The sequence below is a fragment of the Epinephelus moara genome, chromosome 8 (genome assembly GCF_006386435.1).
Source record: "Epinephelus moara isolate mb chromosome 8, YSFRI_EMoa_1.0, whole genome shotgun sequence".
NCBI lineage: Eukaryota > Metazoa > Chordata > Actinopteri > Perciformes > Serranidae > Epinephelus > Epinephelus moara.
The window spans coordinates 42215222-42222035 of NC_065513.1; the positions used below are offsets into that span (position 1 = coordinate 42215222).

The following is a 6814-nucleotide window of genomic DNA, read 5'->3' on the forward strand; positions in this document are numbered from 1 at the left end:
AGACCTTATTTGAGGCATTTTAACAAAATCCCATTCAAAAAACGTATTGACTTTTAGACGAGAGAACCGGAAGTGCTAAAAGCGCTAACGGAGTTCCGGGTTTACTGGCACACTCTATTGGGTGCCAGAGTTTGGTTTGTCCATTCTGGGCTACTGTAGAAACATGATGGTACAACATGCAGACTCCGTAGACGAGGACCTGCTCCCTGTGTAGGGTCACCTTATTTTCAGGTGATTATACACTTAAGAAAACGTATTTATTATATTACATGTCTGTCAATATATCCCCCTAAAGCCGACACACTGGGGCTTTAATATAAATATATATTTGTACTTTTTTTATTAAAAAAAAAAACAGTGTGGAAACAGGAAAATGAACTAATTTCATGTCACTTCAGTAACAGTGTGTTCACATGAGCTGTTTTCCGTTTGCTTGTTTGGGTTGTTTATTTCGCTCTAACCAATCAGCAGCCAGTGATTGTTCCCTGACTTAATTTCCAGTCGACACTGAACCTGTCAGCTGTAACTGTGAAGAGTTTCCGTCTCTCTAAGTCGACCTCTGACAGCTTGTACAGCTGCGTCAGTCTCATCCACACTCGCTGCCTTTTTTTGTGGCCTCTTTTCTGCTGCTGTTTTTTTCATAGATTTCATGAATTTAAGTTTGTGAGCAACTCAGAGATGTGGGCTCTGATTCAGAGGGTCTGGAAACAGGATATTTATCAGCCCTAGTCGTAAAGCAAGCCCTAATCACCATGTGGAAACGAGTCTCAGCTCTGATGTTTCTCGCTGTTTACATTGGGTTAAATGAGGATTAAATGATAGCAACTCAGGGGACGCAGCAGTGACGAAGGCTCTCCTGTTCGGGGTTTACAGCCTGATGGGGGTGTTTGGTTGACAAACAGACAAGATGGTTTAAAAGACTGTCCCATAACATAACTGTGTGTCAGCAGGTATCATTTCCACCCTCCCACCCCGTCTGCTCCTGACAGACCACCACCTTCATGAGTCAAATTCAGCACAGCTCTGTAACTTGTTGACCATTAAAGCTGCTTCAGTTTCTGCTCTAACTTTACAAACACCCTGCTGTACGTCATCGGTGCAGGTTTCAGCCGGGGCGGGTGGCTCCTCTGAGCCAGAGCAATGTAAATAGAAACGGTAATTTGAAGCTAATGTTGGTCCGCGGCCGCCTCGGGACCGACTGCAGCCAGAAGTGTTGACGAGGATGCAGGAGCTTCACTTGTAAATGAGGATCAAGTGCGTACGTGACATTTTGTTTTCAATTAGAGTTGTCCGGTCCTGTGTAAGGAATACACAAATGTTTTCCTAATAGTAAATCTTCAGCACACACACACACACACACACACACACTGAGAGGTGTGATCAGTGTGTTCAGGCGAAGTCCAGTTGTTTGATCCACCTGATGGACTCAGACCACATCAGAGCTAGTAGCAGCTTTTCAGCCACAAACAATCATATGTTTGCTTTTCATTTCCTTACTCACAATACAACAACTGCATAAATAAACTCCCACATTGGTTGATTGACACGACCAAGGACTTCCCTGTTGTGTATAATGTTTACTTTCTATCCATTCTGTCCTGTGAGGCAGCTCCAGGTTAGAAAAAATAGCCACGTGCGTGTGTTTTGTATCTGCAGTTTTTGAGTGAAATGAGTGAATTTTTGACAGCAGAAGACCTCTGTGGAGAATTCAGCTCCCGGTAAAAACCTCCTGAGAGTCTGGATCATAAAAAAGGTGTAGAAAAAAAACACTTATTTGTGACGTCATTGTTTTTACCAGTTTTAAAACACTGGCTCTGTTTGTTCTGGAGAGGAAGAGACCTCTGTGGATAATTCAGCTCCTGGTAAAAACCTCCTGAACAATGAGCGCTGAAGGAATTCTGACCAGGATAAGTTTCAGCTGGTTGCAGTCTGCAATCCTCACCGCTACACACCACTACATCCCCCTAAATCTCAGACACTGTTCCTTTAAATGTCTGAACACAAGCAGCCGAAATCAAACTTTGCAAAACACGCCATATCTGTCCAATCATTCAAAGCCAGCTTTTGGTTCTTGACACATCCCCAGAGCTGCTCTACAGCTCCGCAGGATCAAGCTGCCACCTGTGCAGGTGAACCTCTTCCTGCCACTGCCTCTCATTTCATAACAATCCTGAAATCATCAATGAGTACAGTTTTGATCAGACATGATCACACTGGTGATACGGAGTAATCAGGTCATTCATATTCCCTGTATGCATCCCGCTTTCTTTCAGAGTATTCCAGCTAGCATAGTTGGGTTTGTCATAAATGGAATAAGGTGTTTACATGCTGGAGCACATAAACAGGACACTCCATGTAGACACCCTCAATGTAAACAGATAGGAAGTCAAATCAGTCTGACAGCACCCTTTGGTGCTGGGTGAAGCAGAATTATCATTTTGATACCTAAAAATGAAACTGTGAATTTAGTTTTTGGTAAAATCACATAGATTAAGATGCTTTCAAGGCTACTTTGATACAATACTGTGTATGTGTGCAGTGACTTTATGATTTATAGTTTTACATCTGTTTAATGTTCATTATATTTTCACATGAAGCACGTGAAAACTGTTTTGAGAGCATATTTCTTGAACTGCAATCAAGAATCAAGTTTGTAAGTAAAAACGTGATCATTTTGCTTAGGAATCAGTCCTCTTTGCTTGCAAATTAAAGTTTTGCTTGCAAGTTCAACTGCACTTTATGGGCGGGGCCTACGCTGATGGATGAGAGAAGAGTTTCTATTGGTGGGTTTTACGTGGCTCCATACAGAGCGGGCTACACCCACGATTCTCTCTCTCCCACTGGAAACGCTCGACAGTTGGCATTACTGCTGCACCCCGGGGCATCGACGGCACTGACCGTTACACCATCAAATAGTTCTGCCCTGGCTAAACAAAAGCAATCTACATGCAGCAGTTCAAATAAAACACTCTCTCATTAGTTATGTATAAACATACCTGCTCATTTCGCCACAGCTCCTGCACTGAATTCCCTGTGAACTACAGAACTCCCATGCTGCTCTGCAAGCGGCCATTCCGATCGAGACTGGCCAATAGAGACGTGTCTAAAGGTGCGGACACACCAAACCGACATCAAAGAACTAGCGGCGACGAAAGCCAACTGTTGCGTCGTCTACGTCGCCTCACGTCGCCCTGTGTCAGTTGCATTTGAACACACTACATGGACTACATCCGACGGCCAAGTGGCACGTACGTTCTGCGCCTGCGTGAGAGAGAGCGGAGTGAGAGAGTGGTACATCCTGTCAGCCGAGGGGTTTCCTATCTGTGCAGCCGAGCACCGCAGCACCTCCACGGACTATTACATCCAGACGGTCCCGGTGTTTCCTCCGCAGGCTCCACTTCACTCAGCTGCCCGATAAACCCGCTGCTTCTTCCCACTTTAACCTGAATAACAAACCAGGGCTCGGTGCTCCGGTTGGATCCAAACGGAGAGCCGGGGCTAGCTCAGAGACTAGCGGAGGCTAACTGGCTGTGCTTCCCTCCGGTCATGCTGCGGCTAACGCTCCGCTAGCCGCTCCCAGCTAGCTCCGGTTTGTTATTCAGGTTAAAGTGTGAAGAAGCAGCGGGTCTGTGGGGCAGCTGAGTGAAGTGGAGCCTGAGGAGGAAGCACCGGTTAGCCCCGGTTTCACTACAGGCAGATTCACTCGCTACAGGGGCGAGGAAATAAAACCTGAACAGCCAATCAGAGTGATCTCTCTCACCGACAAGCTGCGCCGCCGATTCAACATGCTCAATCGGCTGAAAAGCCGCCGACACGGGACACACCGCAAAAACTAGGCTGACAGACGCTCACCGACGGCCCGACTTTGGTCGACGGCCGACCGTCGGCTTGGTGTGTCAGGGCCTTTACAGCTGTCAGTTTAAGCCACGCCCACCAGGTTCAACTTTAACTCGCAAAAGTTTTTGACTTGCAAATGAAAAAAAATGACTCGCAATCAAAACTTTAGGATTTGCATTTTTTAATCAATCATATTTGCAACATTGATACTTTTGCTCTCAGATCTTTTTTTGATTGCAAAACCTACTCTGTTTGATTGAATAATAAAGAAACAAATGTAGCTCCATACATTTCTTGTAATGGAAGGTGCTACATGAATAAAGTTTATTGTTATTAAGACATTGCAATAGTTGTTAGTTGCTGCTATCACTCTGTCCATAGTGTGAAGGCATCTGTTCTTTGTGTGAACACAGGAGGGCAAACAGGAGCGAGCGGGACGAGCCCACAGCTCCTCCTCGGCCAAACTACATTCGAAAAATGACCTATTTTAGAAAGCACACATTAAACTTTACTATGACAGTAGTAGATATGAACCCTACAGTCACACACTCCTGTGTCCACTGGTGTAAATGTCCACTGAAAACACCCCCAAACTGAACTGGTGTTACTGTCAAGTTATTTTGTTTTATCCTGCAGGGTGAAGGCTTCAGACAAGGTGATGAGTGATACATGATTCAGGGTGCAGGTGCATGATGGGAGCCCACCTGTACTCCTGAATGACTGCAAACAAACTGCAAATGGAAGCTAGATTCCCCTAACAGGTAGACTCACCTGTCACCTGTAACACCAGCTTCTGTCTCACAGGAAATTATGTGTTGTCTCTCAGAGGGACATCATTTCAGTTTAAATGTTGAAAAGACACGTTGAGGACGGTGAGTGGGTGCACGCGGGGTGCACGGAGAGAACGAGGAAAACTTGGTCCCCTCGTCAACAGGACTTTGGTTCACTCACACATGTAACACACACACACACACACACACACACACACACAGAGCTGAAGTTAACCGAGCCGTGCGGGACAGCAGCGGCCGCCCGCTCATCCCTCCTCTCCCTCCGCACCGACAATCTGTCACAAAAAGCGGACACTTACCTTCACCGACAGTCCGTTCAGCACCGGAGGAGGAGGAGGAGGAGGAGGAAGCTCGGCGGTCAGCGTGTCCAAAAAAAAAGCCTCCAAGAAAACACTTTGTTTGTGTTGTTTTTGTTTCCCGTGACAGAAATTAAGTCCCGTCCTGGTGTCGCTTTGTATCCGGACTCACAACGTGGAGTGGAAGCTGGTGGCGGAAGCGGCGGCGGCGGCAGCAGCGACGGTCTCCGGTCAGCCTGCTGTCAGTGCTCAGCGCAGGGGGGAGCGGAGGTTGCGGCTGCGCATGCGCCCACTGACTGCTACTGCGAAACAAAGATCGTCTAATGACAAGATGGATCACGTGGATGTGTTACAGACATGAGGTCTCATTCTCAGTGAGAGCTTTTAGTTAATTAGTTTTTTCTGATTTGAGGGGATGGAGGCAGGGGCGTGAATATAGACTGTGCAGGCAATGGGGCCCCTGGGGTGGAGGGGCCCCTAGGGATCACCACCTTGGAAATACACGTTTGTGCAAGGATACATTTTTTTTAAAGAGAATATTATCAATTTAAAATAATGCTGTTTTCTATATATGTCCTCAAAAAAGACAAACCCATCTGCGTCAAGGCTTTTTTTGGATAGTCAGTAGCTGGCCTCACGTCACCAGGCTCTTCACGTAAAGTGAGCCAAAGTAAAAGTGTTCACCAAAGTAAAACTTTAAATTCTGGCGCACCATCGATTTGGGGTGATGAGGGGTGTAAGAAAATCGATTAACTTAATGGCTTGGGGCTTTTCTTGTAAATTATATTCTTTAAATTAAAAAGTTTCACCGCATTTTTATTGGCTTGGTGCTTTTATTTTGACGGAAAGGCGCATCCATCGAATTCCGGATCCTATCTCACTCGCCCTGGTTCCGGTTCCTTACCAAAACGGCCACTAACGGCCCCAGACTAGTCAGTAGCTATCTAAAACAAAATTATACGCTTTTTCTATATAAACTATAAAATATATAAATAGACTAAACTATTCAATTAAATGATTATTTTTACTTGATTACATTCCATGACTTTTCCAAAACTTTTAATCCTTTTTATTAATCCCAAGACTTTTCCAGGCCTGGAAAATGTGATTGTGCAATTCCATGACTTTATCAAGGTTTTCCATGACCGTGGGAACCCTGAGGAGGTAGATTTTGAAAAAAAAGATGTCCTCATATTCAATTCAATTCAATCCAGCTGACACTGGGTGAGAGGCAGGGTTCACCCTGGACAGGTCACCAGACTATCACAGGGCTGACACATAGAGACAGACAACCATTCACACTCACATTCACACCTACGGACAATTTAGAGTCACCAATTAACCTGCATGTCTTTGGACTGTGGGAGGAAGCTGGAGCACCTGGAGGAAACCCACGCTGACACGGGGAGAACATGCAAACTCTGCACAGAAGGGCTCCTGCATCCGAGATCGAACTAGGAACCCTCTTGCTGTGAGGCGACAGTGCCACCCCTCAATTCAATTCGGTTTTAATTACGTAGCCCAATATCACAAAACATAATTTGCCTCAGAGGGCTTTTCAAGATAAGACACACTCTGTCCTTGGACCCTCGCTTGGGATAAACTCCCCCAAAATACCCTTGAACAGAAAAACGATGTTAGATATCTCTAGAAGAGGAATTGATGAGTGCTAAATGGGAACATTGGGTTTATTTTTAATTGTGTGTTAAGTGTGTGATAAAATATAAGACTGTTTACTTCAATGCCTGAACAACGCAACATCTGTTAAGTATTTTGTAACTCTGTGGGTGAGGGGTCACTGTTCAAGTCTAAAACTGTTCATTTTAATGCCTGAACATGTGCTATAAAAGCTTTGTGATCTGTTCATTTTGTAACTCTGTGTGAAGTTTC

The 6814-nt window shown here is 45.2% G+C and overlaps 1 protein-coding gene across 3 annotated transcripts in view; it reads right to left on the reverse strand.

Annotated features, from left to right (window-relative positions):
- LOC126393832 (spermatid perinuclear RNA-binding protein-like) overlaps positions 1-5170 on the reverse strand; it is a 139312-nt gene extending 134142 nt beyond the window's left edge. For 2 of the 3 annotated variants that reach the window (XM_050050214.1, XM_050050216.1), the window contains exon 1: positions 4928-5170. The gene's annotated coding sequence lies outside the window, so the exon portion shown is untranslated. Of the gene's footprint in view, positions 1-4608; positions 4857-4927 lie in introns of those variants that run through there. The other variant, XM_050050215.1, reaches the window with a different exon arrangement.
- Between the last annotated feature and the right edge of the window lie 1644 nt (positions 5171-6814).